The following is a 24,251-nucleotide window of genomic DNA, read 5'->3' as shown; positions in this document are numbered from 1 at the left end:
ACTATATGGTGAATTCCAGGACAGCCTGGGCTAGAGTGAGACCCTATCTTGAAAAACCAAAATAACAAAACAAAAAAAAATTATGTGTCAATGAGCTAGAGGTATGGCTTAGCAGTTAAGGTACTTGCCTGCAAAGCCAGAGGACCCAAGTTCAATTCCCCAGGACCCATGTAAGCCAGATGCACATGGTAGCACATACATCTGGGGTTTGTTTGTAATGGCTGGAGGCTCCAGTGTGCCCCTTCTCTCTCTTTCACTGTCTCTTTCTCTCTCACAAATAAAAATAATATAAAGTATGTGTCAAATTCAAATGCGTACACAAGCCAACTGAAATGTGTGTAAACCTTTGGGGAAAAAAAAACACAAATAATGAGCCAGGTGTGGTGGCACACGCCTCTAATCCCAGCAGGGGGCAGTTCAAGGCCATCCTGAGACTACAGAGTGAATTCCAGGTCACTCTGAGCTAGAGCGGGATCCTACCTCAAAAAACCACACACACACACAAAAAAAAAACAAACAAATAACAGCCACAGTGACAAAACTTCTGAGCATGGTAGCTCAGGCCTTTATTTGTTTGTTTGTTTTGTTTATTTATTTATGTTGGTTTATGCCTTTAATCCCAGCATTTGGGAGACATAAGGAGGAGGATCACTGTGAGCTTAAAGCCAACCTGGGACTATTTTTTTTTAATTTTTTTTTTGTTCATTTTTTATTTATTTGAGAGCGACAGAGCAAGAAAGGAAGATAGAGAGAGAGAGAGAGAGAGAATGAGTGCGCCAGGGCCTCCAGCCACTGCAAACGACCTCCAGACGCGTGCGCCCCCTTGTGCATCTGGATAACAAGGGTCCTGGGGAATCGAGCCTCGAACTGGGATCCTTAGGCATTACAGGCAAACGCTTAACTGCTAAGCCATCTCTCCAGCCCCCAATGTGGGACTATTAAGTGAAGTCCAGGTCAGCCTGGGCTACAGTGAGACCCTACCTTGAAAAAACTGAGTGTCAAAACTATCTGGGTGGCAAAGAAAGTTAGGCACTACTGACTTTAAACTAGATAGATCTAGAGGGGAAAAAAAGAAAACAAAACAGAACTACATCCCAATTTCTGTTGGACACTCAAATACAAACTATACTCTGGTGGAATAGTCTCACACTCAATGATTCATGACAAATACACCCTCCATCTGTTGACAGTGGGATATCCTCAAACCCACAACCCAAACCTAAAATTAACCAGAAGGAAGAACATGCTAAACTAGAAGAAAGTGTGTGACTATAAATTACACTTCTTTAAAAAGAAAAACTTTCACTTCCTTTTTCCCTCCCTGTACAGAGGGGATCAGATGTGTTCAGAACTGGTTCTGAGGAGTTAGGCAATGTTGCACCAATTCTGGTCTGTATCTGATCACAAAGGAGCCACAAGACACATTATTTTCTTGGAATTCCTCAAGGCCCAAGACATATTTCCCTGGCACCATTTTGAAAAACATGAAGGGGCTGAGGAGATGACTCAGTGGTTAAAGGCATGCTTACAAAGTCTGCCGGCCCAGATTTGATTCTCCAGTAGCTACATAAAGGTGGATGCAAAAGGTGGTGCATGAATCTAGATTCATTTATAGCAGCAAGAGGTCTTGGTACACCTATTCTCTAACTCTAGCCCTCCTCCTCCCCCATTTTCTGGGTGCAAATAAGTAAGTAAAATAAAATAAAAATGTGAAGTAGTCCCACATCTAACCCCAAAGTACAGATGGATGTCCAACCTGCCTGCTGAGCCACCTGACAGTCTACAGTGACTCCATATCCAACCCTTTACACCCACTGACACACCTCAGAATGCAGGTAGGTGATTCTACTATGTCTGTGGAAGAGAAAAAGGTACCAAACCAAGTACGATCACAATAAAATCATTAAGAAAAAAACAATATTTAAATATTTTATTTTTATTTATTTATTTGACAGAGAGAGAGAGAGAGAGAGAGAGAGAGAGAGAGAGAGAGAGCGAGCGAGCATGGGCACGACAGGCCCTCCAGCCACTGCAAACGAACTCCAGATGCATGTGCCCCCTTGTGCATCTGGAAAACATGGGTCCTGGGGAATCAAACCTGGGTCCTTTGGCTTTGCAGGCAAACACCTTAACTGCTAAACCATCCCTCCAGCCCTTTAAGTTTTTTAAATATTTTATTTTTAGCTGGCCAGTTAGCTCAGTTGGTTAGAGCGTGGTGCTGATAAATATTTTACTTTTATTAAGAAAAGAAAAATAATTTTTTAAAGCAGGGCTGAAGAGATTACTCAGTGACTAAGGGGCTTGCCTGCAAAGTCTAGTGACTGTAATTTGACTCCCCAGTACCCACATAAAGCCAGATGCACAAAGTGGCATATGCACCTGGAATCTATTTGCAGCAGCTGGAGGCCCTGGTGTGCCCATTCTCTCTGTCTCCTCTCTCTGCTTACAAATAAATAAATATATATATATATTTTTAAGTAGGTGCTTGCTTCACATGCATGAAGCTCTGGGTTCAATCCCCAGCACTGCCAACAAAAGACAAAGTAAGAGAAAAAAAAAAAAAAAAGCAGGGATTATTCTAAACCAAAACTACTTTGAACAGTTTCATACCTGGGGCTGGATAGATGGCTTAGTGGTTAAGGCACCTGCCTGCAAAGTCTAACAACCCAGGTTTGATTCCCCAGCACCAATGTAAAGCCAGATGTACAAAGTGGCATGTACATCTGGGGTTCATTTGCTGTGGCTAGAAGCCCTGGTACACGCCTCCCTCATCCCTCCCTCTCCCTCCCTTCCCATCCCTCTCTCTTTCTGCTTGGAAATAAGTTTAAAAAGTATTTTTAAGGATTTTTTTGTTTAAAGTTTCAGAACTAACCAGACAAAGGAAGTAAGAAAAGTAGAAAACAAAGGAGGAAGATGGATAAAAGAAAAGAGAAGGAGGGTATGGGGACAGTCAGTAAAGTGCTTGCCTCCATGGAAGGAAGAGTTGAGTTCAAACCCCAGAACCCATGTAAAATTTCAGGTATAGCAGTATATAGCTATAATTCCAGCACTGGGGAGGTTGAGATAGGAGGATCTCCTGGGTTCAGTGGTGAGCCAATGTAACCTAATTGATGAGCTAGAGACCAATGAGAGACTCTATAAGAGTTAAATGTCATTCGTGAAGAGCAAAATCCAAAGTTATCCTCTGGCCACCAGATGCACAAGCAAACACAGGCCCACATCCCTGCACACACACCTACAAACAGACATACACACATCACAAACAAAAAAAGAAAAAGGCCTTAAAGTTAATACACTTATACACCACACAACATTTTAGCCAGTATTCAACACAAATACAACAGTGGTTCCATAAGATTATAACAGTTGAAAACTTCTATCACCTAAAATAGGTTTGTGTTTTGTTTTTATAAAAAAAAGTCAAAAAGTTTTTTTAGCAGGTGTGGTGGTACTTGGGAGGCAGAGATAGGAGAATCAAAGTTGAGTTCAAGGCCATCCTAAGACTACAGTGAATTCCAGGTCAGCCTGGACTAGAGTACGACCCTACCTGGAAAAAGGGGAAGAAAAAAAAATTTTTTTTTTTTACAAGGTAGGGTCTCACTCTCTTCCAGACTGACCTGGAATTAACTATGTAGTCTCAGGGTGGCCTCAAACTCACAGCAATCCATCTACTTCTGCCTCCCAAGTGCTGGGATTAAAGGCGTGTGCCACCACGCCCGGCTAAAAAGGTTTTTTTTTAAAAAGTTTATTACAGTAGGGGACTAGTGAGATAGTTCCACAGTTAAAGACACTTGCTCGTAAAGCCTGCTGCCTGGGATTCAATTCTCCAGCCACCCACATAAAACTGTACAGGTATTCCTTTGCAAGAGACCTTGGCACATGAACACACATACACAAATAAATTATATTTTTAAGTTTATTACGGTACATAAGGTTACTTTATATGAAAAAAAAATGGGGCTGGAGAGACGGCTTAGCGGTTGAGGTTTTTGCCGATTAAGCCTGAGAACCCAGGTTCAACTCTCCAGAACCCATGTAAGCCAGATGCACATGGTGGCACATGCATCTGGAGTTCCTTTGCAGTGGCTGGAGGCCCTGGCATGCCCATTCTCTCCTTCCCTCCCCATCCCCCTCCCTCTCCTCTGTCTCTCTCGCTCTCAGATCAAGCTAATTGGCAAAAGGCTAATCTTTGCGTAGAACTAAGCCTGAGGTCATGAAAGACTATGTGCCTTGGGTGGAACTTCTTGAAGACAGGAAACTCACAGCTTCTCCAAAGATTTCCTGATAAATATAAACAAACAACTCATGATCTGATCTGATGGGAACTCCTGCTCTGTCTTGTACTCTGACTCCTCATAGCTTTGACTGCCTGAATTTGAATAAAACATTAGTACAGTCAGTTCAGGAAGCACTAGAGTATATCCCCCCCACCCTCCATTAAATCATAGTGCGCCTAGTATGTATTCATTTAACATTTATCCAAACATCACTGGAAGGTATACACACACTCTCTCTTTAATAAACAAACAAACATAAAATATTTTTTAAAAGAAAAGAAAAATGTTATAATTATGGAAGTTGTCAACTTCAGTGCAGCCTGAGTGCATAGAGCTTATTACAATAATGCCAGGGGCTGTCAATTTGTGTCATGCACTGATCTTCCCGGAGCAACACTAAATCCTACAGCTCTATTCTTGGCAAATGCCCTAAACCCATACTATTTTGTATCTGTTATACCACCTCTTTCGTGCCTTTTCCATGTTTAGACATTTTTAGATACACAGATCTCAAAATGTTACGATGGCCGATAATTGTACTCAATACGGTACTAGGTTATACAACTTTGTAACCTGGACCAACAAACTAGGTATGTAGTAGACCACACCACTATGATTTTCACACAATGATGACATCACCTAACACATTTCTCAAACGTCCCCATTAAGCTTCGTATGTCTGCACTGGTCACAGTTCTAGTCTCTCATGGGGCACTCTGAGCTCTGCCACAGTAATAAGCTTTGCAGAGAAGGACCGAGTATTTGAGTCCCTATCTGACAACAAACAGATGGCAGGGAAGCAGAGATAGATGATGAAGAATGCCAAGGAAATAGTGAGGGAAAATATGTTACAACCTTGTCTCTGAACTGTGAGGGATAAAATGAAGCTACTAAGAGCCCTGTATGTTGGTGTGGCAGTGGCTATGGAGTCATTCCCACACAAAGAGGCTTGGAGGCTTATCTTGAAGCCAATATGCAAGAAATCAATTAACAGTGAGGATTTCTGAAGGTGCATTTTTGTTGTTTTGATTTTTTTTGTTGTTGTTGTTTTTCAAAGTATTTTTTTGAGGTAAGGGCTCACTATGTAGCCCAGGCTAGCCTAGAACTCACAGTCCTACTTCCTCAGCCTCTTGAGTAATGGGGTTACAGGTGTGCACCACCATGCCACCTGAAGATGCTTCTATCTATGTTTCATGTGACCAAGGAAAATGCCAGCTGTACCAATCAAAGACTCTGGTTATGTTTCCATTAAGGTTGTAACATAGAGGAAGGTGCTAGCAGACTCCAGAAGAGGTGACTTTCCTCAAAGCCTCTCCCAGGTATAGCTGACAAAACTTAGCTAAAAGATGGGGGCTGGGGAAATGGCTTAGTGTTTAAGGTGTTTGCCTGCAATGACTAAAGATTTCGATTCAATTCCCCAAAAACCACATAAGACAAATGCACAAGGGGACACGTGTCTGGAGTTCTTTTGTGGTGGCTGGAGGCCCTGGAGCACCCATTGTCTCTTTTTCTCTGCTTCTTCCCTTCTCTCTCTCTCTCTCTCTCTCTCTCTCTCTCTCTCTCTCTCAAATAGATTTTTTTAAAAATTAGCTAAAAGATTACATCCCTAAAATATATATAATTAAACATACTTTGAGTACCTTTCTTCAAGTAATGAAATACTTGATTATGTCTCTATGAGATAGCAGATCAAGAGAGACAAACTAATTATCACTCCCTATTTATGACACAGACCACAAACCACACATAAGACTAATGATGGTAAGAGGTTAAGAACTGGAAACTGATGTATGTTTGACAATGAATGACAGCAAAAGCAGCCATATAGATGACCAAACAATACTGAGTCCTGACTATGAGTTTGAGGCCACCCTGAGACTTAATAGTGAATTCCAGGTCAGCCTGGGCTATAGTGGCCAGACCCTACCTGAGAAAAAAAAAGAAAAAGAAAAAGAACCCAGGAGTATTGGTGCACACTTTTAATCCCAGCCCTTGGAAGGCAGAGGTAGGAGGATCACCGTGAGTTCAAGGCAACCCTGAGACTACATAAGTGAATTCCAGTTAAGCCTGAGCTAGAGTGAGACCCCACCTCAGGGGGGGAAAAAAAAAAGAGGAAGAGGAGGAAGAGGAGGAGAAAGAAGAAGAGGAGGAGAAAAACAGTGCTGGAGAGATACATAGTTTATGTGAAAAAAGAATTTTCTCTCTAAATCCTATTATTTTTATTAGCCTCAAGAGTTTGCTTCTTTTTTTAAATTTTCTTTTTTTTAATTTTTTTGTTTATTTTTATTTATTTGAAAGCGATGGACAGAGAGAGAGAAAGAGGCAGATATAGAGAGAGACAGAATGGGCACGCCAGGGCCTCTGGCCACTGCAAACAAACTCCAGACACATGCGCCCCCTTGTGCATATGGCTAACGTGGGTCCTGGAGAATTGAGCCTCGAACCAGGGTCCTTAGGCTTCACAGGCAAGCGCTTAACCGCTAAGCCATCTCTCCAGCCCTTAATTTTCTTTTTATTTGAGGGAATGAGACAGAAAGAAAGGGAGAGGAGAGAGAGGGCGGGGGGAGGGAGGGGGGTTGGGGGAGAGAAAGAGAATGAGTGCTCCAGAGCTTCCAGCCACTGCAAATGAACTTCAGACCCATGTGCCACCTTGTACATCTGGCTTATGTGGGTCCTGGGAAATTGAACCGAGGTCCTTTGGCTTTGCAGGCAAATACCTTAACCACTAAGCCAGCTCTCCAGCCCAAGTTTGCTTTCTGTTTTTTAAGATTTTCTTATTTATTTTTAATATTTTTATTTATTTATTTGAGAGAGGGAAAGAGGGAGAGAGAAAGAAAGAATGAATGGGTGGGCCAGGGCCTCCAGCCACTGTAAATGAACTCCAGATGTGTGTGTCCCCTTGGGCTGCTGGCTTACCTGGGTCCTGGGGAATCGAACCTGGGTCCTTTGGCTTTGCAGGCAAACGCCTTATGTATTTTAAAAATATTTATTTGAGGGCTGCGGTTAAGGCACAGCCCAAGGGCGCACACATCTGGAGTTCGGTTACAGTGGCTGGAGGCCCTGGCGTGCCCATTCTCTCTCTCCCTCTCAAATAAATAAAGAAAAATTTTAAAAACTAAAAATTAAATTAAGTATTAGTAAATATTTTCAAGTTTGTGCACCATATGTCTCTGTTCCAACAACTCAAGAAGGCTGCTGCAGTGCAAAAACTGCCACAGACAGTAAGTAAACAAATGAATGTGGCTGTGTTCCAACAGAACATTATTCATGGCACAAACTAATTTCACAAATTTTCACATATAATACATATGTTATGTTTTTTAAATTTTATTTATTTATTTATCAGAAAAAGAGGAAGCAAATGAGAATGAGGATGAGAATGAGTGGTTGTACCAGGGCCTTTAACCACTGCAAATGAACTCCAGGTGCATGTGCTTACATGGCTTACATAGATACTAGGGAACTGAACCTGGATCCTCAGGTTTTGCAGGCAAGCAAACCACTAAGCCATCTCTCCAACCCATGTTAGGTTTTTTCCTATTTATTTTGTGAAAAACATTCTAGCACTTGAGAGGCTGACAGAGGAGGATCATAAGTTCGCTGTCAGCCTAAGATACATAGTGAGTTGGAAGCAAGCCTGTGATACATAGCTGGATGATGTCTCAAAAATAAATTTATACCGTGCGTGGTGGCACATGCCTTTAATCCCAGCACTCAGGAGGTAGAGGTAAGAGGATCACCGTGAGTTTGAGGCCACCCTGAGATTACATAGTAAATTCCAGGTCAGCCTGAGCTAGAGTGAAACCCTACCTCAAAAAAAACAAAAGATAAAAATAAATAAATAAATTTATAGGGCTGGAGAGATGGCTTAATGGTTAAGCACTTGCCTGTGATGCCCAAGGACCCTGGTTAGAGGTTCGATTCCCCAGGACTTGCGTTAGCCCGATGCACAAGGAGGCACATGCGTCTGGAGTTCGTTTGCAGTGGCTGGAGGCCCTGGCGCACCCATTCTCTCTCTATATCTGCCTCTTTCTCTGTCTGTCACTTTCAAATAAATAAATAAAAATAAACAAAAATTTAAAAATAAATAAATAAATTTGTGGTTTTTTAAAAATAAACTACTCATATGTAAGTAGAATGATTGAGATGGGGAGGTAATATGATGGAGAATGGAATTTCAAAGGGGCAAGTGCAGGGGATGAGGGTATTACCATGGGATATTTTTTATAATCATGGAAAATGTTAATAAAAATTGTGAAAAGGTAAAAAATTAAATTAAATTTTAAAAAAAACAAACCACGCATAAGACTAATGATGGTTAAGAGGTTAAGAACTGGAAACTAATGTATGTTTGACAATGAATGACAGCAAAAGCAGCCATATAGATGGCCAAACAATACTGAGTCCTGACTATGATGTTACTGTTAAAGAAATCTGCACATACGGGGCTGGAGAGCTGGCTTAGTGGTTAAGGCATTTGCCTGCAAAGCCAAAGGATCCCGTTTTGATTCTCCAGGACCCACATAAGCCAGATACACAAGGGGGCGATGTGTCTGGTGTTCATTTGCAGTGGCTGGATGCCCTGGCGTGTCCATTCTCTACCCCCCTTCTCTTTCTTAAATAAATAAATAAAATTTATTTTAAAAAAAAAAAGAAATCTGCACATATGACAAAATTGCATATTAACACACATATGTATGCATGCACACATACACAAATCATTGTATATGAAACTGGTGAAATCTAAATGAGTTCTACATCATTTCCTTGTACTGTTACCCAAGTCTATTAAACATTACCACTTAAGAAAACTGAATTAAAGGTACCTGGGACCTCCTTATATACTTTAAAAATATACTTTTTATTTTTATTTATTTAGTTGAGAGAGAAAGAAAGAGAGAGAGAATGGCCACAGAGAGAGAGAGAATGGGTGCACCAGGGCTTGCAGCCACTGCAAGCAAACTCCAGATGCATGTGCCAATTTGTGCATCTGGCTTATGTGGGTACTGGGAAATCAAGCCTTGAACCAAGGTCCTTAGGCTTCACAGGCAAGCGCTTAACTGCTAAGCCATCTCTCCAGTGCTGAATTGACATTTTTAATAACATTTTGTAAATATTTAAAAATAAAAAGAAATAAATAAAAAGTAAAGCTGGGCATGATGGCGCATATTTAATCCCAGCACTTGAGAGGTAGAGGTAGGAGTATCACCATGAGTTCAAGGCTACCCTGAGACTACACAGTGACTTCCAGGTCAACTTGGGCTACAGTGAGACTCTACCTCGAAAAACAAAACAAACAAATAAATAGTAAAATAAAAGCTGGAGAAATGGTTTAATGGTTAAGGCACTTGCTTGTGAAGCCTACAGACCCATGTTCGACTCTCCAGATCCCACACAAGCCAGATAAGTGCAAGGTCATACATGCCCACTAGGTGGTGCAGGCATCTAGTGTTCAAATGCAATGGCTGGCTGAGGCCATAGCACACCAATTCTCTCTATTGCTCTTACTCTCTCTCTCACTCTAAAAAAAAAAAAAATTGAGCCGGGCATGGTGGCACATACCTTTAATCCCAGCACTCAGGAGGCAGAGGTAGGAGGATTGCCATGAGTTTAAGGCCACCCCAAGACTACAGAATAAATTCCAGGTCAGCCTACAAGCACGTGGAAGATAGAACTCAGGTGTACATGCAGGGAGACTTAGAAGGAACACACATGGTGTTGCAGTCAGGTCTGATTGCTGGTAGAAATCACCCAACCAAGAGCAGGCTCGATGGGGAAGCTCCATGATGGCAGGGAAAATGATGACATGAGCAGAGGGTGGACATCATTCCCTGGCTTACATAAGGTGGACCATAGCAACAGGAGAGTGTGCCAAACACTGGCATGGGGAAACTGGCTGTAACACCCATAAGCCCGCCCCCAACAATGCACTCCCTCCAGGAGGCATTAACTTCCAAGTCTTCCTCCATCAGCTGAGAACCTAGCATTCAGAACACCTAAGTTTATGGGGGAACACCTGAATCAAACCACCACACATGGACATCTGTTGTGTGCTTTCCCATGGAGAGGAGTTAAGAGGGCAAATGGTGAGGCTCAAGAAAGAATAAATGGAAAAATATCAAAACAGAGACCAAGAGATTCAGATGAGAAATGAGGAGTTGCACTCATGGTTATGCCGAGTTTAGAGAAATCACACAGGTGGCAGGCCTGGAGTTAGTGAAAGTATCCAGGGGTAGATCCAGGGCGTAAGGGAAATACACATGTGGTAGGTTCAGAGACCAGAGAAAAATCATGCATGTAATCAAAGTGAGAAGTTACCCCAAACTATGATGTAGAGGCAAGCAGAAGAGTTCCCCCAGACCAAGAAACAGTGTTATGCTCTCCTCTCACCCCCACCTCCACCCCACCCAGGCCAAGTGAGCCATGAGTATCAAGCAGCACAGGGGTAAGTCCAGGTGAATCCCACAGAGAGAAGAAAACAAGACAAGAAGATGGTGAGAACCTTTACATGCAAGAAGATGACCCTATTGGTTTGTAGATTTGGAGGAAAGACCCCAGGGTCAGACCACCTGGGCCATCTATCTTAGCATGCTAGACTGTGGACAGCAGGGACACTGTAGATCCACCTTGATCAGACATAAGTTCCATTTCTGCAAAGAGTCTCATTCTTGTGCCGGTGAGATGGTGAGATGGATGAGATGGCATGTGAGGTGGCATCTCCTGGTTCTCTCTGGTCTCTCTCTCTCTTTTTTTTTTTTTTTTTGTTTTGTTTTTCAAGGTTGGGTCTCACATTAGCTCAGGCTAACCTGGAATTCACTATATAGTCTCAGGAGGCCTTGAACTCAGTGATCTTCCCAAGTGCTGAAATTAAAGGCATGTGCCACCGTACCTGGCTTCAATTTCTTCTTTTAATATTTTACTTTATGTATTTAAGAAAGGGAGGGGCAGAGGCAGGTAGAGATAGAGAATGGACACATCAAGGTCTCCTAGCCACTGCAATCAAACCACAGACACATACACCACCTTCTACATCTGGCTTTACATGAGTGCTGAGGAATCAAACCTGGGTCCTTTGGCTTTGCCAGCAAGCACCTAACCATTGAGCCAACTCTCCAGTCCATGGGCCTCAACTTCTAACTGAAACGTTCTAAGAGAAGCTAGCGTTCTCCTATTCTTTATTAATGAGGCAATTCAGGGTGACTGGGCCCCAAAAGTAAAAAGCAGGGATGACTTTGGGCCTGCCCTTGCAGTCTCTACTTTGCTAGAGATCAGAGTCTAGCTTCTATATGTATCTTGCCTAAAGGAGTTAACATAGTTCTGTTTTTTTCCATAAACAACCTGAGTCCCTCTCTGGGAGGGAGTTCCCCTTTCCTAAAATTAAAATTAAGGTTTAAATCTGATCTAGGGGCTAGAGAGATGGCTTAGTGGTTAAGCGCTTGCCTGTGAAGCCTAAGGACCGTGGTTCAAAGCTTGATTCCCCAGGACCCACATTAGCCAGATGCACAAGGGGGTGCACACGCATCTGGAGTTCGTTTGCAGTAGCTGGAGGCCCTGGCACGCCCATTCTCTCTTTTTCTTTTTCTCTCCCCCCTCTCTTTCTTTCTCTTCATCTCCCTCTCCCTCCCCCCCCCTCTCTATCACACTCAAATAAATAAGTTTTTTAAAAAATCTGATCTGGTGGCTGGAGAGATGGCTTAGTGGCTAAGGCACTTGCCTGCAAAGCCTAAGGACCCAGGTTCAATTCTCCAGCACCCAAATAAGCCAGATGCACAAGGTGGTACATGCATTTGGAGTTTATTTGCAGTGGCTAGAGGCCCTCTCTTTCTCAATTAAATAAAAATATTTAAAAAAAAATCTGATCTGGGATTTTAGTTGGTTAAGCTCAGCCCTAAACTTGGTGTTATGGCTGGCCTCTTATGAGCCAGCCCTAGAGTCTACCAATCAGCTCTCTCCAACTCACCCTAGTCTAAAGGTAAAGCCCACCACAGTGAGACTATAAATAGGGCCGGGGAGAAGGCTCAACAGTTAAAGACACTTATTTGCAAAGCCTGCTGGCTCAAGTTTGATTCCCCAATACCCACATAAAGCCAGATGCACAAAGTGACACATGAGTCTGGAGTTCATCTGCAATGGCAAGGGGCCCTGGTGTGCCCATTCTCTCTCCCTCTTTCTGCTTGCAAATAAATAAATAAAAATATTTTAAGATATAAAAAGATTATAAATAGATGCTTACCAGGTGGGCAAGACCTCTTGTTGGCATTTCACTTCTCCTGAACTTCTGGGTCCCTGCTATGATAAGCCTCCATCATCTAGGTCCTGGTAGGCTAAGATGGGGGCATATGACCCCTACCCCCATGTGGGCTCCCTACTGCCTCCTCTACCTCACCCTCAAGACTCCCTTGAATAAGTGTAATCATTTATAAACTATTAACATCACCAAAATAAAAAAATTTTTTTCCAACCAAGACCAGTCAGAACCAAAAGAGCAAGGATGGCACTTGCAAACAGGAAGGGGAACTGTGGACCAGAGGATGGTGGTATGGTTACTCAATTCTGCCTGGCTGAACTAACAGGAAAATATTAATTTACCACTTTCTTCAATCTTCAGCCATGACTAAGCCACAGCTGTCTGTATGGAGGACAAAGACTTAGAATACATTGCAGGCTTCATTTGTTTCCAATGGTCCAGGCACTCTTCCTGTCAGTTGTAACTGAAGGCAGACAACTGTTTTTAATGAACTGAAAGCAGATAGTCCTCAAAATCACCCAAAGCAGCCCAGGACCCAGCAACAGTCAGCTGGACCACACTGAAGCTAGGGGTAAGAAACATTTTTGATTCTGTGCATAGTGGTGTTACCGCATTGACAGGAACCCACACACACAGGGAAGGCAGGTAATCACTCCTTGAGTCTTGTGTGAAAAAAACAGCTCTTAAAAGTGGGAGGGCAGAGGTAGGAGGATTGCCGTGAGTTCGAGGCCACCCTGAGACTCCATAGTGAATTCCAGGTCAGCCTAGGCTAGAGTGAGACCCTACCTCGAAAAACCAAAAAAGTGGGAAGAACATCTGACTCTTCCAACCTCCATGAGCATGCCCACAAGACAAGATTTTTTAGGAATCTAGGATCATTTCCTTAGGCTGCACCAAAAAGGATACTGTCTGTCTTTCTTTAAAAATGTGGTAAGGGCTTGAGAGATGGCTTAGCAGTTAAGGCACTTGCCTGCAAAACCAAAGGACCCAGGTTCAATTCCCTAGGAGCCATGTAAGCCAAGTGCACAAAATGGTACATGTTTGGAGTTCATTTGCAGCAGCTGAAGGCCTTGGTGTACCCATTCTCTCTATCTGCACCTCTCTCTCCCTTTCTCAAATAAATAAAATTTAGGGCTGGAGTGATGGCTTAGCAGTTAGGGCATTTGCCTGGAAAGCCAAAGAACCCAGGTTCAATTCCCCAGGACCCACATTAGCCATATTTACAAGGTGGTGCATGCATCTGGAGTTCATTTGCAGTGGCTGGAGACCCTGGAGTACCCATTCTCTCCCTCTCCCTCCCTCCTTCCCTCTCCCTCTCTCCCTCCCTCCCTTCCTTTTTCTGTCAAATAAATAAAAATAAATAAAATATTTTTTTTAATTTAGTGCTGGAGACATGGCTAAGCAGTTAAGGCACTTGCCTACAAAGCCAAAAGATCCAGGTTCGATTCCCTAGGACTCATGTAAGCCAGATGTACAAGGCAGTGCATGCATCTGGAGTTAGTCTGCAGGGCTACCGGCCCTGGAGTGCCCATTCTCTCTATCTGCTTCTTTCTCTCTCAAATAAATAAATCAAATATTTAAATAAATAAATAAATAAATAAATAAAAATGTAAAACTGTATTAAAAGACAGGGCTAGGAGATGGCTCAGCAGTTAAAGGCACTTGGCTTGCAAAGCCTGCCAACCCAGGTTCAATATCCTGGCATGCCAATTCTCTCTCCCTCTTTGCTTGCAAATAAATAAATAAAAGTATTAAAAAATAGATAGGCTGGGAGCCATGGCAAGGTGGAGTATACACACCCTTAATCCCAGCACTTGGCAGGCAGGGGTAGGACGATCGCTGCTTGAGGCCAGCCTGGGACTACATAGTGAGTTCCAGGTTAGCCTGGGCTAGAATGAGACCGTATCTTGAAAAAAAAAGATAAGGTTTGGGGGGCTGGAGAGATGGTTCAGTGGCTAAGGTGCTTGCTTACAAAGCCTGGTAACCCAAGTTCAAATCCTCAGTACACATTTAAAAAGGCAGCTGCACAAAGTGGTGCAAGCTTCTGGAGTTCATTTGTAGTAACAAGAGGACCTGGTATGCTCACTCTCTCTTGCTCTCTCTCTGCTTGAAAATAAATACATTTTTAAAAATAGCTAAGGCTGGGGCAGACGTCTCTGTTCCAGGAGTGGCCACAGGGATGGTGGCGGTGGCGGTGGCGGCATGGCTGCGCTGGGCCGGGCCCGGCTCGCGCCGCCTGGAGGAGTGTCCTCGGGCTCTGCCTCTGCCCAGGGGTGGCCTGCCGGCCAAGCAGGCCCCGCAGCTCTGCAGCCGAAACAGCCGCCACCAAAGCATAGGAGGACTCCTTTCTCCACTGGCTCCTGCTTCTCATCCCTACCGCTGCCTTTGGGCTAGGGACTTGGCAGGTCCAGCGTCGAATATGGAAGCTGAACCTGATTGAAGAATTAGAGTCCAGAGTCATGGCCGAACCCATCCCTTTACCAGCCGACCCAAAAGAACTGAAAAATCTGGAGTACAGGCCAGTGAAAGTCAGAGGGCACTTTGACCACTCCAAGGAGCTGTACATCATGCCCCGGACCATGGTGGACCCTGTCCGTGAGGCCCGGGAGGCTGGCCGGATATCCTCGTCAACTGAAAGTGGGGCCTATGTAATCACCCCCTTCCACTGCTCTGACCTGGGAGTCACCATCCTGGTAAACAGAGGGTTTGTCCCCAGGAAGAAGGTGAATCCAGACACAAGACAGAAAGGGCAGGTTGTGGGAGAAGTGGACTTGGTTGGGATAGTGAGGCTGACAGAAACCCGGAAGCCCTTTGTCCCTGAGAACAGCCCACAACAGAACTACTGGCACTATCAGGATCTGGAAGCTATGGCCAAGACAGCAGGCACAGAGCCCATTTTCATTGATGCCGATTTCAAAAGCACAGTCCCTGGAGGACCCATCGGAGGGCAGACCAGAGAGAGTCACTCTGCGGAATGAACACATGCAGTACATCATCACCTGGTTAGTCTGATGTGGCTTAGTACCTAATTCTTGTCCCAGCCTACACCATCTCACTCACTTTCTTTAAACCCAAGGTATGGACTGTCCGCAGCCACGCTGTACATGTGGTTCCAGAAATTCCTACGCCGGACACCTGGTGCATAACGTCATTATATGCACCTGTCCCTCAACCTTCAAGAGGTCCTGAGAATGCAAATAAAACTGGACACTTGTCTAAATGTAAAAGCCAAAAAAAAAAAAAAAAAGCTAAGGCTGGGAAGATGGTTCAGTAGTTAAAAGTGCTTTCTGTGCATGCCTGACAACCAGAGTTTAGATTCATAGCATGGTGCATGTATCTGTAATTCCAACGTGCCTATGGCTATGGGAAGCAGGGTAAAGAGAACCGTAAGGCTCTTGGTCCAGCTAGTCTGGTACTCACAGTGGCAAACAAGAAAGAGCTGACCTCAAACAAGGTAAAAGGAAAGAACCAACACCCTGAGGTTGGCCTCTGACTTCCACATGCATACAGAGGTACATGAGTGCCCTGGCACATGCATGTTCCCCAATACACACCTGAAGACATATGACAAGATTTACCATCTTAACTATTCTTGTGTTAAGTCCATCCCTGTTGCAGAAGCAATCTCCAAAATATTGTTCCTCCTCTTTTTTAAAAAAATATTTATTTATTTGCAAGGACAGAAACAGATAAAGAGTGGGTGCACCAGGGCCCCTAGCCGTTGCAAATGAACTCAAGATGTATGTACCACTTTGTGCATCTGGATTTACATGGGTACTGGGGAATCAAACCCTGATCATTAGGCATTGCAGGCAAGTGCCTTAACTGCTGAGCCATCTCTCCAGCCCTCATCTTCTTTTTAACCAAAGCACTTTTAGCATGATAGGAATTGTCCCCTCACTCCAACTCTGTCTGCATACACATACATTGCACATTGTCTTAGTCAGCTCCACGCTGATAGGATGAACTTCCAGGCAAAAACACAATTTATGGGAGGGATTTATTTGAGGCTTACAGATCCAAGGGAAGGCTCATAATTGTAGGAGAAGCTGGGGTCCTTTGGAAGATCCATGCAGAGAGAGAAGAAACCACCACCACACCGCCCAAAGCAAGCACACACACTGGGAAGCCCAGGCAGAGCTCAAGCACTCTGCATACTTTAGGCTGGAATTCAGATCTGCCCACAGTGACACATCTTCCAGCCAGCTGGCAGGAAATCCAAGTTGCAGCTTTAATAAAACATTTGAGTCTATTGAGGTACATAAATTCAAACTACCATATATACATGTTTACACAAAGAGTCATGTTTGCATGGCCCTACAAAGACATACACCTGTGGCAGTAAGAACTAATTTCACTATGTGGGGAACAGAATGGGCTAACAGATGCCCACAGCTACAAAGCAGAAACTGAGTGCAGGCAAGGATACAGAAGTATGAACTCCTGTCTTGCGCACAGAATGAGAAAGTGTATGCAGGGCTCAGCAGGTATCTTCAGGAAGCTTCTCCAGCTCCAGCACCCGTTAATTCTGTCCCTCATCTGCCCCTGCCCTCCAATATTGCACATAATCCCCTTCTATGTTCTCACTTGTTCTCACTGGGAAGGAAAATTAAAATGGGGACCAGAAGAAGAAATTAATTCTGGAGAAGAAAAGATTCCCAGAGTGAATCTGGTGAGGCCTGCTCCTCCACCATCCCATCACATAGACCATCCAGCACCCCTAAGGAGAGCTAAGCTTCCCATCATAGACTTTGAGCACAGAACCAGCTGAGAGCCCTCAGGGGCTTGGCCAAGACAAGGTTTCATGGACACCTTTGTCCCTTGCCTCACACATACCAGCAACACCCAGCCAACCTCACCCCCTCAGCAATTCCCTCAAGGTGCCTTGAACTCACATCTCCACCAAAGCTTTTGCTTGGGGCACATTTTCTCACCGCCACAACATGGCCTTCTCCTTCGTTTACCTCACTAATTGCCATTTATTCTTCAAGACTCAGCCACAAAGATACCCTGGCTAAGATGCCTTCTTTCCCACTTTCTCCCCAACTGGCAGCGCTTGCCTGTGTGGGTCTGACACCCTCCTACCCACAGTGTTCTCATTATACTGAATACCTGGCCCCTCATCTCACTTCCTATTTGCACTGCCACTGTCTGTATATCTGCCCCTGCCACTGCCACAGACTACAGGTGAGAGGAAGCCTGGAACCACCTGTTACCCATTCCTTCTGTATCCCCACGCAGATGTCAGGCAACTTCCCCATCAAGTGATAGGGTTCATCAATCCACCCTTTTGAACCTTGATGGGCCCTCAGATGGGTCTGAATACAGAAGAAGTGATGCTGTTCTTAGAAGTGACACGGCCTTTTAGATGGCCCAGAATTTCAAATTTCCTGACTCTTACAATGATCACTCTTGGAGCATGCCCTCCAAGTACACACTCACCATGCTTGAATAGCATAAACCACATGGTGATGTCCTAACATAGGTACAGCTTTCCAATACAGACTCTGGCTGACTATAGCCCCAGCCGTTATCTGACTCTAGCTGTGCGAGATGCCCCCATGTAACAACCACAGATCCAAGGCCAATTAACCTCAAGCATAAGAGAAAATGCAATGAATCTGTGTTGAAACCTACTTAGTGGTTGGGCAGCTTGCTAGCCAGCAGGACACAACCAGAGTAATGTCTGCCTGGCAAACAGCAAGCCAACATCAAAAGAACAATCAAATGAGCTATGATGTGTGTGTGGCACACAACAAACACTCAAAGTAACAGTGCTGCTATTAGTACAATTACATGAAAGGGGAACAAGCTAGGGGGGAACTGTCCTTCCATCCCGGCCAGGAAACAAGCAGATCCACTACCCCACAATGATGGAGAACGGTGCTGGTTTTTATGTTACTTCAAGTCCCTGGGAAATGACAAAAGAAATATAAAAATAGGAATAAGCTCATTAAAAAGCCATTAGTCAATAAGAAATTTTGAGGAATTTCTGGAAGAGATTCAGTACAGAATTTTCATAGAAAAGTCAAATTTAGCCAGAGTTAAACTGAAACCTAAATGGGCCACAATGGGAAATGCTGGATAATGGCTTTTCCCCCTTCCTTTTCTTCTTCTTTCCTCATCTTCCTTTCTTGTTGAGACACACCAGGGACACAGAGCAGAGAAGCAGGGCAGGGACAAGGAGGGGCCAAGGCACTGGGGAACACTGAGCTGCTGGTGAAACTTGAAGAAAGAAAAGAGGAACGGTATTTTGGGAACAGCTGTGAAATTCTCTATTGCGGGCCAACTCTTCCCATTTCCTCAGCTGAGAAGGACTCACCCAGATTACTATCTTATTAACAGGGAGCTGCCTAAGAGCATGTCCAAGGATCTGGTCTCCAGTCCCCTCCCTCACTGCATCTCATCCTACACGTTTCCTCAGACGCTGGGCAAAGGACAACACAGTCTTGGTGCCAGAAAAGAATAATGTATACCACACCCAAGTGTAGTTACCATCCAGGGATTGGGGGAGGGAAGTTGGGATTTCCCCATACTTACTTACAGGCACATTGGGAAAAAATCAGAATACAGCAGTGTTCAAGAAAGAAGACATGGGGGCTGGAGAGATGGCTTAGCGGTTAAGCGTTTGCCTGTGAAGCCTAAGGACCCTGGTTCGAGGCTTGATTCCCCAGGACCCACATTAGCCAGATGCAGAAGGGGGTGCATGCATCTGGAGTTCATTTGTAGTGGCTGGAGGCCCTGGCACCCCCATTCTCTCTCTCTCTAGCTGCCTCTTTCTCTCTCTGTCTGTTGCTCTCAAGTAAATAAGTAAAATAAACAAAAAATATTAAAAAAAAAAAAAGAAAAATGAAAGAAGACATGGGGCTGGGAAAATGGCTCAGTGGTTAAAGGAGCTTGCTGGTAAACCCTGCAGGCCTGGGTTCAATGTCCAAGCTGCCCAGGTAAACCAGACACAAAAACTGGCACAAGTGTTTGGTGTTCATTTACAAAGGCAAGAGACCCTGGGGTGCGTACACTCACAAGCAAATAAATGAAATAAATTTCAAATTAAAAATAGAGGGCTGGAGAGATGGCTTAGTGGTTAAGGACTTGCCTGTGAAGCCTAAGGACCCCAGTTCGAGGCTCGGTTCTCCAGGTCCCACGTTAGCCAGATGCACAAGGGGGCGCACGCGTCTGGAGTTCGTTTGCAGTGGCTGGAAGCCCTGGCGCGCCCATTCTCTCTCTCTCCCCCTCCATCTGTCTTTCTCTCTACGTCTGTCGCCCTCAAATAAATAAATAAAAAATGAACAAAAAAAATTTAAAAAAAAGAAAGAAGACTTAAGGCTGAGGTTGTAGCTAAGTGGTAGAGAGGGCAGGCTTAGCATGAACAAAGCCCTGGATTCGATCCCTACCATCAAAATTAAGTGGGGGGTGGAGACAGACAAGAGAGACAGCTATTAGTTTAATGGAGAGCTGATGTTACTGTGAAGTTTGAAGCTAGTAAGGAAAAGATTCATAAAATAGAAGGAATATTAACTTACAAAAAATGCCCACAATTAGCTGGGCGTGGTGGCGCACATCTTTAATCCCAGCACTCGGGAGGCAGAGGTAAGAGGATCACCATGAATTCGAGGCCAGCCTGAAACTACATAGTGAATTTCAGGTTAGCCTGGACTACAGTGAAACCTTACCTCTAAAAAAAAAAAAAAAAAAATGCCCACAATCATGAATTCAAATTCAGGATGATGTCAACAGAACCCAGAAGGAAAGTAAGAGCCCAAAAGTATCTCCTCGTTCTGCAGAATAATATATATGCCAATTAACGTGCCCATGAAAGAAAACATAATTACAAACATTAATCAACTAGAAACAAAAAACAGAATGCAGAGGAAAATAAAACTGAACATAGCATACATGATCAATCAGGAAAGGGAGAAAAAGAAAGCATAATAAGCAGAAAATAAAGAAAAGATTTAAAATTCCAAATGCAACATTAGCAAACTAAATCCATAGCAAAATACAATGTATCCTTAGTATAAATGTAAGCACAGCTCAGTAATGCAGAAAAATCCAATGATATCCACAGGTGATAAAAGACATTTATTTTATCCATTCCATTTTTAAAACATTAATAAATTATGAGTAGAAAAAAATACTCAACTTTGAACAGAGCGTGGTAGCTCATACCTTTAATCCTAGCACTGGGGAGGCTGATGTAGGAAGGTTACCATGACTTCAAGGCCAACCTAGGCTATAGAAAGATCCCTTCCAAAAAAAACCTCAATTTGATTTAAAATATATATGTGTGTGTGTGTGTGTCTGTGTGTGTGTGGATAGATATAGATTAGATACAGATACAGATACAGATACAGATACAGATACAGATACAGATACAGATACAGATACAGATACAGATATAGCAGTGTTGGAGAGATAGCTCAGTCAGGAAAGTGTTTTCCTTCCAAGAATGAAGACTGAGTTAAACCCTCAGAATACATATAAAATGCCTGACATGTTGGCACATGCCTATGATTTGTGTTGGGGCAGCAAAGACAGTAGGATCCCTGGGACTCAATGACTAGCTAGTCTAATCTAATTGGTGGGCTCCAGGCCAATGAGACCCTGTCTCAAAAAAAAAAAAAAAAAAAAGGTGACAGGCTGGAGAGATGGCTTAGAGGTTAAGGTGCTTGCCTGCAAAGCCTAAGGATCCAGGTTTGATTCTCCAGGTCCCACGTAAGCCAGATGCACAAGGTGGTGCATGCATGTGGAGTTTGTCTGCAGTGACTGGAGGCCCTGGCATGCCCATTCTCTCCCTCACCCTCTCTAATAAATAAATAAAATAAAAATAAATACTTTTTAAAAAGGTGAACACTGTTCCTGAGAAGCAATGTGAGGATGTCTCTGGGCTCCACATGCAGGCATACTGTGCGCGTGCACACACATTTAAAAGAGACCAGTAGCCACCACAGCTAATGTGAAAACACTCAATACATGCCCTTTAAAGAAGCATGGTAAGAATGACCTTGCTATTTTATCTGCAAGTTTCCATAGACCAAGACCAGTGTAATTTTAAAAAAGGAAAGAAAGAAATCAATGAATTGTAAAAAAAAAAAAAAAAAAATGTGATTCTCCTGAATTTTCTAAGTAGATAAGTTATTCAAAATTATATTGACAATTCAATAAGGTAATATATTGGCTACTTTCCTTGTTGCTGACAAAAATACCTGACAAAAAGCAAGTTAAAGGAAAAAGGGTTTCTTGCAGCTTAGGAGTTTGAGAGGATGCAGTTCATCGTGGTGGAGAAGGCATGCAGCAGGAGATGAAGCAGCTGGTCACATCTGAGCCTCAGTCAGGGAGCAGAGAGCAATGAATGCTGGTGCTCGGCTCACTTGATCTTTTTTTTTTTTTTCAGTCCAGAACCCCAGCCCATGAAATGATGCTACTCACAGTTAGGGAGTATATTCTGGCCCCAATTAACCTAATTAATTAACCTAGAAACTTCCCCCACAGTCATGCCCAGGGATTTGTCTCCTAGGTGATTCTAGATCCTGACAAATTGACAATCAATATTAACCATTACATTATGTTTCATTTTATGTGACATAAAATAAAAAAAATTAAAAAAAAAAAAACTATTGCTTTCTTACATGCTGGCAATGAGCATACTGGCAAAGACCAAGATCAATCACTTTAGTTTCAGACCTTTATCTTTTAATCTGGGGATAGAAGAAAAGGGGACCCTGTAAAGTCCTGAAGTTCAATGCCCTGTCCAAAGGGGATTCGGCTAGAATAACCTAGCCAGTGCTTAGCACTTGATAAATAAATGAATGGAGTATGAACTTCTTGGTTAGGTCTAGTTTCCTTTGGGGAGACGTCTGCTTTCTTGCCAGCTGAAATAAGCCCATCTTCTCAGGGTATGTAGCTCACTCACCAGACAGCTCTTTTGCTTTTCAGTATCATCTTGTTGAGTGACCCAAAGCTAACTCACTCTTGTTGAAACAAGATGAAAAATCAAATAAAGGAGAGGAAATGAAAATATGTGCCATTGGGGAGGTAATATGATGGAGAATGGAATTTCAAAGGGGAAAGTGGGGGGGATTACCATGGGATTTTTTTATAATCATGGAAAATGCTAATAAAAAATTTAAAAAAAAAGAAAATATGTGCCATAATGAGATCAGAATAATAATTAGATCAATGGTATGTCAATATAATATAGTTGTGAATATTTACTGCAGGATGTATTTTTAAGATTATCTACAATTTGGCCTCCAAGTTGTAATAAATGAATCCCAGAGCTGACTTGGGATTTTCTTCTCCAGCTATACTTTTTCTGCAGAAATGTTTACTTCACCTTCCTTTTATGTATAAAGTTTATGATAACCCTTCATGATATAACCTTGCTATTTTAGAAAGCATTCACTCCTCTTTTTTATCTCTTATCTCTGGATGGTTAAGGTACCCCATATACTGTAAGACACAGCTATCACTACTACCAGATACTATCTACCTATCAAAAACAGGCATGGTGGTTCATGCCAATAATCCTAGCACTTGAAAGGCTGAGGCAGAAGGATTGTCTCAAGTTCAAGGCTGGACTGGACTAGAGTGTTATCTCAATAAAAGGCAAACAAGTTTTATAGTCATCTAAAATATGTTCACATAAGTTACCATGATTTCATTTAGGAAAGCTGTTTTTGGAGCCTGTTACACATAAATCTCATTAAGCTATCCGAACAACCTAATGAGGTAGGTATCATTATTAATCCCTCTATCAATGGGACAACAGAAGTGCAGAAGAGGACTCGCTTGGCCAACTCCTCAGACCCACTGCTGCAGCAGCTGCCCACATTTATAGTAATCTCCGGAAAGCAGCAGCCCAAATGTCACCCAGGGTACTTGCTTTGGGACAAACATGTGCCAGCAAATAAACTTTATTCACTCAAACTAGGCGTGGTAGCACACTGCTTTAATCCCAGCACTTGGGAGGCTAAGAGGATTGCCAGCTTGGAGCTTCAGAGTGAGTTTCAAGTCAGCCTGAGCTGGAGTGAGATCGAAAAACAAAACACAACAAAAACAAAACAAATAAACAAACAAAAAAAAAACACTTTACTCACCTAGCTGCTAGCAGCACTGTCTTACAAATAACAGGTTGTCTTTACTCATTTCTGTAACGTCATAAACTACAGGCACATAGTTTCTTTGACTCACAAATAACAGCCAGACTTCTAGCAGTCTCATTATAATTGAAACACAAAAAAAGCTAAAAGCAGAGAAAAATATTATCTTTCTATATGTTGCAAATTAAGGAACAAACACAACACCCACCCCCCACCCCCGAAGTCAGCACTTGAAAATACTTTCACCTATGCAGTATCAAAACTGGCTCATGTGAAAATGCAAGCACTGTTGGGGCAAGTTTCTAATCTTAGAAGACTACAATGTATCCGTACCCTTTCCACTCAGACTCCACCCTGCACACGGAAGGTGGAAGGGGAAAACAAGCGTGACTACCTTGTTCTTCAGAGTCAAATCGCACACTTGAGATACACTCAGAATCCTGCAGGTGCACATGTTAGCACATAGCCCCACACCTGCTCCTTATCAATCCCCAAGGGAAATGGTATTTCCACCACCACATAAAGTAAATTCTTAGTTACTCAAAAAGCTCATACACTTAAAATAATGTGCCAGGCCTCCAGCACACCTGAGGAAGAGAATTTGGTGACACCAAGAAAGGCCAG

The 24,251-nt window shown here is 43.1% G+C and overlaps 1 protein-coding gene and 1 pseudogene across 1 annotated transcript in view; one reads left to right on the top strand and one right to left on the bottom strand.

Moving 5' to 3' along the window:
- Positions 1-15,671, top strand: part of LOC105943924 — a 35,354-nt pseudogene extending 19,683 nt beyond the window's left edge.
- Positions 1-24,251, bottom strand: part of Snx30 (sorting nexin family member 30) — a 167,601-nt gene that overhangs the window by 103,876 nt on the left and 39,474 nt on the right. The window lies entirely within an intron of this gene.

The sequence above is a fragment of the Jaculus jaculus genome, chromosome 1 (genome assembly GCF_020740685.1).
Source record: "Jaculus jaculus isolate mJacJac1 chromosome 1, mJacJac1.mat.Y.cur, whole genome shotgun sequence".
NCBI lineage: Eukaryota > Metazoa > Chordata > Mammalia > Rodentia > Dipodidae > Jaculus > Jaculus jaculus.
Note: the sequence above shows the minus strand (reverse complement) of the source record. Positions and strands in the feature narration are given on the sequence as shown.